Below are 11,268 nucleotides of genomic sequence, written 5' to 3' on the forward strand. Positions count from 1 at the left end.
TTACCTCCCAACCACTGCTCATGCTTTCGAATCTCTCAAAACCATTTGAGGTCCCGATGCTTGTGGTGATTGCCTTGGAGCAATTTTGCTTCAAGAAGGGCATGCCATAGCATATGAGAGCTGAAAACTCAATACTGATGAACGAGTCTTGGGCATTTATGAGAAAGAGATTTTAGCTGTTCTACATGCCCTAAACGCATGGAAGCACTACCTATTGGGGACTCCATTTATTCTGCGAACCGACCACCAAAGTCTCAAGTATTTCATGATGCAAACCAAGCTCTCCGACAAACAAATGAGGTGGGAAAATTTTCTTTTGAAATTTAATTTTCATATTGCCCACATTGCTAGTAAGCACAATCAAGTGGCTGATGCACTTTCACGGCGACCAAAAATTAATGCCATGTCTATTGCTACTCACAATGACCTATCTTCTATGATAGATGAGTATGCTAATGACCCTAACTTTAGAGACATAATGTCAGCCCTTGCTTTGGGGAAGAAAGAGGAACCATTCACCTTGCAGGATGGTTATCTTCTCCACAAAAATAGGCTATGTGTTACCCATTCCCTTCGTGAGAAAGTTATGTATGAATCCCGTGCTCCTCCCTACGTGGGGCATAGAGGTATTCAACCTACTCTTTGAGAAGTAGAGACGTATTTCTATTGGCCTACCATGAAAGTGGACATACAAGAGTATGTTTCAAAATGCGTAGTATGCCAAAAGACCAAATATGATAGAGGGAAGCAACCTGGATTACTCCAGCCATTGCCTATCCCAAATTCACCATGGGAGAGTATATCCATGGATTTCATCTTTGGATTACCCAAGTCTATCCATGGGAATACGGGAATATGGACAATAGTCGACAGGTTTAGCAAACAAGCACACTTTATTCCTGTCAAAAAGACTATTAAGACACACCAAATGGCAACTCTCTTCATATCACAGATTTTCAAACACCATAGATTGCCCACATCCATTGTGTCAGATAGAGATCCTAGAATGACTAGTAATTTTTGGAAAGGTCTCTTTGAAAATGTAGGAACAAGATTGAACTTCTCTTCGGCCTATCACCCACAAACGGATGGCAAAGTGAGATAGCCCATCTTACGATACTCAATCTACTAAAGACTTATGTTACAGAAGTAGATCAACGCTCACAATGGGAAAAGTACTTACCATTGTAGAGTATGCTTACAATAATACTATACATAATTCTACGGAAAAGGCACCTTTTGAGATCATTGAGGGAAGACCTAAAAGTCCCTTGCTACTCAAAGTACACGGGAAGTCCTTGCCACGCCGATGAGTATAGCCATGACCTACAAGAATCTTTTCAAAAGATTAAGGAGGCTATATCCATCTCTCAGCAAAGGCAAAAAGCTATTGCTGATAAGCACAGAAGGGCCTTAACGCTCAAAGAAAATGATTGGGTCTTACTCAAGTTTCCTAAGGCTCGATTAAGGCAAACGACAGGCAAAAATCCTACGGGCCATCAAAAATATTATGCTAAACTAGCAAAAAGACAGTATGGTCCTTTCCAAATCTTGAAGCCCATCAATGAGACGGCTTATCAAATCAAGTTGCCCAACCATTATTGGCTCATACACAATGCCTTTCATGTAAGCCTACTTAAGCCCTACAAAGGAGAGCCACCAAGTGAACCAATTATTGAAGACTCTCCCAAAGTTGAAGAGACCAAGAAGAGGTACTACAACCCGAAGCTATCCTTCGGCATGAAGACAAGGTACTAAGACATGGTAAGATTATCCGACGGTATCTTATTAAGTTCAAGAATTATCTGTTTGAAGATGCTAGATGGATGCAAGGAATACAACTTAAGGATAGTATGAACCTTGTCAATGCTTACAATGCTACATTAGAGTAAGCAAATGTATAATTGTTTTTTAAATGACTCATGTTTTTGTCTTATAAGACTAATTCTCTTTTTATTGTGCACAAATTTAAATAGTACGCATGCTTAGAATCATGTTTGTGATGACGACATCTCTCAAACACCAAGTAGAAATTGTCACTCTACTTTGGGAGAATGAAATGGACTAAAGAGTAGACATGCTTGTGTCAGCTATGCCTCCCAAGCACCAAATGGATTAGTCATCCCTCTTGGAAAGATGTCGTAGAGTAAAGAGGGATCTTCTACCCGCTAAGTAAAATCGACTAATGACTACTACTTTATCTCTTCTACCTCATAGTCGTGGACGACTATGATTTCAAGAGAGAGGTAATGTCATAAAATCTAATATCTAACCAACCCAAATTATTTTCTCATATTAAACTGATCAATTAATGTGGGAGAATAAACAGGAACAAGGATTTTCTCATTGGCCCCTTTCAGCACGGGGCCAATGGTAAAGGGGCCCAAATGAGAAAGAGGGTGGTTATGGACCGAGCTCAATGGAGCGAGCTTTAGAGCGAGCTTTTTTTTTTCCCCAAACCACCTCTACCTCCCATTGCCGCCCATTGCCGCCCCTTACCGCCCATGACAACCAACACCCTAGTCCACCACCGGTGGTTGGTGGTGTTAGCTCACTACCACCATATGCCACTCCTCCTCCTACCACCACCGCCCATTGCCGCCGGTTCTCCTCCCACTCTTCCTTCTAGTGGGCTACTCAAGGACCTCCTCTCTCTCTCTCTCTCTCTCTCTCTCTCTCTCTCTCTCTCTCTCTCTCTCTCTCTCTCACACACACACACACACACACACACACACACATGTCTCTCTCTCCCCCTCCCCCCAACACTCTCTCTCTCTCTCTCTCTCTCTCTCTCTCTCTCTCTCTCTCTCTCTCTCTCTCTCTCTCTCTCTCTCTCTCTCCTCTCTCCCTCTCTCTCTCTCTCTCTCGCTACTCAAGGACCTCCTCTCTCTCTCTCTCTCTCTCTCTCTCTCTCTCTCTCTCTCTCTCTCTCTCTCTCTCTCTCTCTCTCTCTCTCATCACACATTCAATAATTGCATATCAAAAGACAACAATGATAGAATTCACTTTGTTGAAAACTCAAAACAAATATCATTGTTTGCAAAACTCAAGGTAAATGTGAGAGCACAACAAATGCTACATTATTACAACAGTCTTTTTGCACTCAGTAAAGTTTTGAGCTCGTTATCAGCCAGATTAGACTGATGAATGAACATGTTGTTTTTTATGTCCATTCCAAACACTCTCAAGTAGATATAATACAAGTGTTTGCAAGCCACATAGGTCATTCCTTCCCCTGACCTCCTTTGGAAGTCTCTGCAAGTACAACTAGGATTCCTAGCTACTGTGACTCGATATTTCTCACCACGTAATTTTGAGTTTGGTGTTATTGCAATGAAGACTTCATGCTTACAGATCTTTACCATTTCCACTTGTTCGATGACCATTTCTAGTCCTAAAGCACTGTCGATCCTTTTCGATGCCTCTTCAGAAACACATGTCCTATACCTGCCCGCGCGTCTTTGCCCTTGCACTTCCATAGTTTCTGTTGCGATATGAGACCCCGCTAGCTGCAAAGACTTTACTTCCAGCGCTGTTAAGTTCGTGCCCTGTGCCACTGGCCACTCAAGCGGAGGTCTTGGAAGCCGCATCACAATATATGGACATACATCCCACACATGTTTCACATCATCACTACAAAACCATACCCATGTCTCATTGTTACGCCCCTCCCAGTTGTGTTTCCCCCAAAAACTTGGTGCCGATGTTCCCTCTTTGCATAAATTCACCTTTTTCTTGCACTTTCCTCCTTTGATTTTTCCTTGGCAAGTGAACTTAGACCCCAGTTTGCACTTGCGGATTTCCCACATGGTGTCATTTATGTCAACCTCGATGGCCCTAATTGTCACCCCGTCATTCTCCTCGTCCATAGAGTGATCTTGGATTACCTGTGATGCATCACCAAATGACAACTTTCAAGCCTTTCTTTGTCGAGAAACATTTTGAGTGACATACTCTGGCTTGTGTGAACTATTTGCCTCCTCGCCTATAACATTGCTGAATGTCTTGCGTCGCCTTGTCATTGTAACCCGGTCTCCAAAAAACTCTGGCACCTTTGGAAGATCGGTTCCTCCAATTGCATCGTTCACAACACAGCTACTTTGTGATGGAGTAGGTGTGTGAAATTGTCGTGAAATTGCCCTGTCTCTCATCTTGCTTATGCTTGGTCCGCTTCCTATATACTTACCCTTTGTATATGCCCTTCTTTTGGATTGTTGAAGAAGAGTGTTCCCAATATCCGAAAATGTTGCATCGTACAAAGAAATTTTAGGCTTGTGACCTTCACCTGCTAGCCATGAAGCGTGACGTGACTCTGAGAGATTTGTTCAAGGGACGACCTCGATGCAATAGTAATCTAAAGCCTACAAAAAAAGAAATTAATATATTTCATTGATATCATGAAGGGTCTAATTAAATGGACATCCTACAACCTATTCTATAATAAATTTGAAAACTTACACCAACAATTTCCTTCCTCCAATGAGGGTACCTCACATGCCACCAACTCAACTAGCACTCCATTGGGCCTAGATTCCCATCTGCCACCTTTCCTGTTGCCCACCAAGCTCGAATGAACTGATATTGGGCCTCTGCATCTTCACTGCTATGCGCGCACCGCCACATACGACACAGTCGCTTGTGCTCGTCTTGAAATTCATTGAGAACATATTTTGTGGTGTGGATCCCTAGACTTTGTTCCCAATGGAAAAGGCATGATCTCTCCCTACCTTTCATCACCATATCCAGAACTCCATTGAAAATTGTGCGCACCGCATTCCAGTTTGCTTGGGCTTCATCTGCCATAAAGCCAACAAAATCTGGTGGGGGCACCCCATTGCGCTCTAGCACATTGATCATTTGTTGCCAAAATATCATCTGTGCTGTAGTGTCCTCTTCTTTCATCTCACATATGGCAATTGTCATTAATTCTTGGACACTGAACATCAATATGTGTCAATATGTCAATATGTGTTTAGTACTCTAGAATTTGTTCTAGAATAGGTTGTAGGATGTATTGATCATAAAATTAAAATAATTAAATTAAAACTTGCCTTGGATCGTAAACATGTGCTGCCATGGTTGTCCATCCTTCTACCCGTCGCACGTGATCAAAGCAAACCCACGCTCTTTTTAGATCTCCATTCCCATTTCTTCGCATTCTATTGACAAGATCTATGCCTGAGCCAGGACCTGTGTCGACATCTTGAATACAAAACATCTATCCTCCTCTCTATTAGATTGACCTGGAAATAGCATTCCGTGGATAAACACAAATGTCAAGCGTCTCTTTAAGTCAATTATCAAAACAATGACTCCTCTCCACGAGCACTCGACTCCCCACGAAATTTATGCACCCAATTCTTAATTCTGCAGAGAAGATCATGAAAGTTTAGAAATATATAAGACTTTAAGTTTATAAAGTATATTAAAATGCATTTCCCATACCTTTGGCTTTTAACAAGAGGAAATATTTCTTGAAGTAGAACTGACAACTATACTTGTCCAAGCGACATGCATTCACCTGATGAAGGTTGAAGGACAGATTGGGAAATAAGCTTAACCACCTCCATTTGGATTTTTCTCGGCCCAGCTTGGATGCCAAGCGAATCAACGGCCTCAGCCACCAAAGACTTCACCCTTGCAATGGTACTTTTGGATGACCCTAGTTTGACATCATGGTCATGGAAGCCTTGGTGCACCATGGCTCGAGAATAGCATTTGTCGGTTGGCATTATGTAGTAAACTTGGCAGTCGCAGGTTTTTCGAATAGCAGGCACATGTTGACAATAGAAGCACTTCAAGGTTCCATACTTTTGCAAGTCACCATTTAGCATTGGTCTCTCAATTAGTTTACCTGTTATTCCATGCTTACAATTGTGATTTTGACACTCTTCCCTTGTACATGAAAGAAAAGAATAAGGAATACATGTCCAAGACGACCGGTTGGGTATTCCTGTAGATAACACTTGCGAGCACTCTGCAAACACACATTCAAAATCACCTCCACAATAGCTTTTCCTTATAGTTGCTGGAAATTTGATGTTTGTGGTTGTTGGTTTTGTCCACACATGACCATCCACTAATTTCTCCATTCCATCCATAGCTGACCTCTCAATATTAGGCTGAGGTGGAAATTCAAACACCATGTTTCCATTGTAGCTTGATCGAATTTCTTCCACCCACTCCCATTCCGATGATGCGATCAAGTTCTTTAACTTCGGAGATCTCATAGTGGGATGTAACGCTAGCTCCACTATGCCAAAGGAATCACCGATCGGTGCCCAGTCCTTCTTACATCCCTCTTGTAGTGGGGAGTCTAGGTCGATCACCCCATTTTTGGGTGTTTTGTTGGTGGGGTCAAAGCGAAAGTCTTCTTTCTCTTCATCAGAAGAAAGCAACAGTATGTCGGAAGATTGTAGTGCTGTAGTAGCTTTCACAGGGGAATCCAAGAATGCAACATACTCTGTGGAAACTTTAGCATCCAAAACATAAAGAGGAGATCTATTACCTTTACCGCATTCTGTAAAGGAAATGTTGATGGTTCACCTTCAACAGATTTTGATAGGGAAAACACATTATAACCAACTGGTGCATTTATGTCAGCTCCAGATAGAACCAACAAAGATCCTTCCGATGATAGGTGGTGTGGTTTTCCAACCCCCACACCACCCACGTGAACGATGAAATGAGAGCTTTCCATTGAGAGAGAGAGAGAGAGAGAGAGAGAGAGAGAGAGAGAGAGAGAGAGAGAGAGAGAGAGAGAGAGAGAGAGAGAGAGAGAGAGAGAGAGAGAGAGAGAGAGAGAGATGGAGGTGGGAGGAATGTGTTGGTAAAGTGAGGGACAGGAGGAGAGGATGAGAAGGGGAGATAGAGGATAGAGTGAGAGAAAGTAGTGAAGGTGCCCTGAGCACAGGATGTAGGCAGAGTGGACAAAGATATGTGGATGTAGTGAAGGGAGGGACAGCTGGAGGGAAAGATGGTAGAGAAATGGGGTAGAGTAAAGATGATAGAGAGAGGTTGGAGTAGAAATGAGGGATGGTGAGTGATGCTAAGTAGAGAGGTAGAGGAGTAGAGATGGTGAGTGAAGGTAAGTAGAGAGGCGTAGGAGGAGAGATAACTAAAAGATGGAAAAAAATGGTAAGCTGTATTGAACCATCTCTTTATATAACTCCTTGATACAAGTAAAATGTTAAGAGTAGGGAGGGTGGAGGTTGAAATGGTTTAAAAAAAAAAAAAGAGGAGTCTGTTCATACCACGTTAAAACTCTGTTCTTCTTCTATCTCTCTCTCTCTCTCTCTCTCTCTCTCTCTCTCTCTCTCTCTCTCTCTCTCTCTCTCTCTCTCTCTCTCTCTCTCTCTCTCTCTCTCTCTCTCTCTCTCTCTCTCTCTCTCACAGACACACACACACACATACACATACTGAATGTACGGTATCTTGTTGATGCAACCTTCCCTCATCTTACAATCTTGTTGGGTTGTAGCTTCCATTAAACATGTCAAAACTTTGGAAGGATTGCACGCTCATTGATGCTGCACATTGATGTTGCTCCAAGGTTGTGGTGGTACTATTGCAGCACATGGAGCTTTTTGAGTCCAGCTGCAATGGGTAAGAACCTATGTTCCCTAAAACATGGTCAAAGATGGTAAAAATTGTAGGTTTTCATAAGAAGGCAGAATGTCTATCAATACAAGATGATAAAAGTAGAAATTGAGTTGAGTAGGGAGGAACGGTTGGGATTTATTCCAAAATAGGAAGTATCTGTTTAGATGCTTGCAATCGCAAAGGTCATATAAGGTGCAGCTTGCTGTTTACACTCCTCATGTTCCTTCCGTTTTTAGGAAAAGTGCGCCGCCATGCATAAAGAGAAGTGGCATAGCACACCTCTCTCCCTCTCCCTTTCCCTCTCCCTCTGCGCGTTCTTTTGCAGCAAAGAGCAAGGATCTAGATATATCTCTCTCTATCTCTCTCTCTCTCTCTCTCTCTCTCTCTCTCTCTCTCTCTCTCTCTCTCTCTCTCTCTCTCTCTCTCTCTCTCTCTCTCTCCTGGTCACGAGCCCATCCTATTCTCTCTCATGCGCAAGCCCATGACCATTCTCTCTTTGTCTCTTGTACGTCGCATAAGAGAGAGGAAGATGGGGGAGGGGGGCCTGCAGATCTGGCGCATAATTATGTAGTTGACAAATGTTGATGGGAGAGACAAACAACAGAAGAAGCCGCAAGGTGTTGGCGGAGGAGGTAGGGAATAGAGAGCATGGTGAGATAGGGGTATGCACAGGCGGGGGAGGGGGAGGGATGCACAAAGCGGGGGAATCTTTCACAGTAATGATTTTTTTAAATAGTCTTCCAGTATGTACTGTATGATTATGTAGGCTTTGAAGATGAATTGCTTCATTAAATATAGACATGATTTACTTTTTGTGCGGTAATTTAACTACAGGCTAAGCTCTCAAAATCCGATCTCAATTGTCAAAAGGGAATAATGGCTACGAAAATCTTGAACTTCTTTTAAAAAAATTGAAAATTTTTGGCCTTTTTTAAAGTCAAAAATAAAGGGAGCAATAGCGATATCGCTATTGCTCCTTTATTTTGTCCTTTTTTTAAGTAAAAAATAAACGAAGCAATAGCGGTATCGCTATTGCTCGTTTTTTTAAAAGCTTGTTGTGCCTACGCAAGTCGTCAACCCCAAGTAAGCTCTCTCTCTCTCTCTCTCTCTCTCTCTCTCTCTCTCTCTCTCTCTCTCTCTCTCTCTCTCTCTCTCTCTCTCTCTCTCTCTCTCTCTCTCTCTCTGTGGCAAGCGGTCAACTAAGGTAACCGACCCCCTCTCGATTAGTGTCTAAGAGCTGCAGCAACAGCGTGACAAGGACGTCCTCCGCCAGGCCCGCAACAACGTGACAAGGAGGTCTAAGAGCTGCAGCAATAGCCAGGGTCTAACGTGGTCAAGGAAGGTTGTTCAGTGGCACGAAGCTGAGGCCGTTGTGCCGAAGAAGGAAGGGGCTAATGATGAAAGCAAAGCAGACCTTCTCGTGAGAGTCTTGTTCACTATCACCTTGAGGTTCTCTTGTGCGCCAACGGCAGCCACGATGCCCTCTCTCTCTCTCTCTCTCTCTCTCTCTCTCTCTCTCTCTCTCTCTCTCTCTCTCTCTCTCTCTCTCTCTCTCTCTCTCTCTCTCTCTCTCTCTCTCTCTCTCTCTCTCTCTCTCTCTCTCTCTCTCTCGTACTTAGAGAGCTGGCGTATGAGCAGACCTAACAGAGATGGAGATAATTTATTTTGTGGTGGTTTTTTATCGGATTTTGTGTTGCACTTTTTGCAAGTGTTGAGACTGTGAGTATCTGAATATATGTATATGTTGGTCCATCGCATCGGTCTTAGCAAGGAGTGGAGTCCTCTGTGGAGTTTGAAGTATGGTAAGCACAAAAAAGTGCCCGTACAACCTACCTACATGTGTATATTCGGAAACCTGACAGAGGAGTCATCTTCTTTGTGTGTGGACTATCTGGAGTGTTTGACTGTGGGGTCTTGCCTATGGGGCACCCTCTTTTTAGGGAGGCGTTTGTTTCTATTACTTGATGAATTTCCCTTCCTCATATTCGGAGTTAAGGGTTGGTGATCGTTATGGGGATGCGCATCATGTCATCATGTGCAAGATGGATCCTCGAGGAGCAGGTAACTCCACGGGCAGCGTGGTCTTGATTGCTAAGATTATAAGGGCCTTAATAGAATTACAATTAAGCATCAATATCGACTACCGTGGATGGATGGCCTCATAGATAGACTCTCAAGTGCAAGGTATTTATCAACCAAAATTGATATGAGGTCAATACGACCACATTCTTGGGATGTCTTGAAGCTTGTGTCGTGTACTTGGTATGGGTATTACCAATTCTTTGTCCTACCTATTGGGTTTACAACCTCCACTTTCTAGAAGCAAATGATAAATGACTTGTTTCGTCCGTACCTAGGAAAGTGGATAGTGGTGCTTCTAGATTGCATTCTCAGATAAGCTACCTTGTTAGAGGAGCATTTTTGCAACATCTTGGTCTCTTTTGCATATTGTGGTGAGAGGTGGTGTATTGAAAGTTACTGAGTACAAGTTTTTTTTTTTGCTGCTATTTGAATTTGCAGAAAAGCATGTTCGACTTTATTGTGTCTGTGTGTGTGTTTTATATGTGTGTCTCTCTCTCCCCTCCCTACAGTATAAAAGGATGAGTAAAGATTGAGAGGACCATTTTATGTTGTTGCTCCAGACAGGTATGGTCCTCCCTTCTTTCCTCCTCCTCCCTCTCTACCACCTCATCCCATCCTCCTACCTCTCTACCCCCTTCCTTCTCACCATCTCCTCCCCTCTTAGCTATCCTCTCTCTATCCCTCATCCTCTCCACCTCTCTCCTCTTCCCCCCTCCTGTATCCCTCCCACCAATTTTCTTTCTTCCTCTTGTTGTCCCTCATCTCTCCTACTAGTCCTCTATCTCCATCCCTGTCCTCTCCGTTGGCCATCCTCCCTCTCCCTCTCCTTTTCTCTCTACCTCTCTCCATCCCCTCCTCTCCGTCAGCCATCCTCTCTCTCTCTCTCTCTCTCTCTCCTCTCTCTCTCTCTCTCTCTCTCTCTCTCTCTCTCTCTCTCTCTCTCTCTCTCTCTCTCTCTCTCTCTCTCTCTCTCTCTCTCTCTCTCTCTCTCTCTCTCTCTCTCTCTTTAAGTTGATGTAAGACTAAACAAAACCCACGTTACTTTGTTGAAGGAAGGTGTTGCAGTATTGGAGAAAAACAAATCTAGAGGACATTCAATGACATTCAGCTGTACAGGTCAGTCCTTTGAACAAATGCCGAAGCATTCTAATTTTTTTTAGATTCATTATTCACATGCAATCTAGTATAGTTAATATACAGCTTACCATTCTCATAGCATTTGTGCATTGATGACAATTGATGTTTAGAATGTAGCTATCCTCTCTCTCTCTCTCTCTCTCTCTCTCTCTCTCTCTCTCTCTCTCTCTCTCTCTCTCTCTCTCTCTCTCTCTCTCTCTCTCTCTCTCTCTCTCTCTCTCTCTCTCTCCCCCCCCCCCCCCCCCCGCGCAAGGATTTCATCTGTGAAAAATGAAACTTATCAAGAAGAACATCACAACCTGAGGGAAGTACTGTGTAATAGTATTGATATTTATAGATTTCATCTCAATTTCTTGCGGAAAACAGATGGCTACGAAAAATTTTTCTTTTAGCAAGAATGAGCATGTGGTGCTCTTAAGCAAGGGCAAGGAAGTTGGGAAAGGAATT

At 43.1% G+C, this 11,268-nt stretch overlaps 1 pseudogene; it reads right to left on the reverse strand.

Moving 5' to 3' along the window:
- Window positions 1-3,083: 3,083 nt before the first annotated feature.
- On the reverse strand, window positions 3,084-4,151 carry LOC147437414 (uncharacterized; annotated as a pseudogene).
- Between the last annotated feature and the right edge of the window lie 7,117 nt (window positions 4,152-11,268).

The sequence above is a fragment of the Adiantum capillus-veneris genome, chromosome 17, assembly GCF_014529385.1.
Source record: "Adiantum capillus-veneris isolate H3 chromosome 17, ASM1452938v2, whole genome shotgun sequence".
Taxonomy (NCBI): domain Eukaryota; kingdom Viridiplantae; phylum Streptophyta; class Polypodiopsida; order Polypodiales; family Pteridaceae; genus Adiantum; species Adiantum capillus-veneris.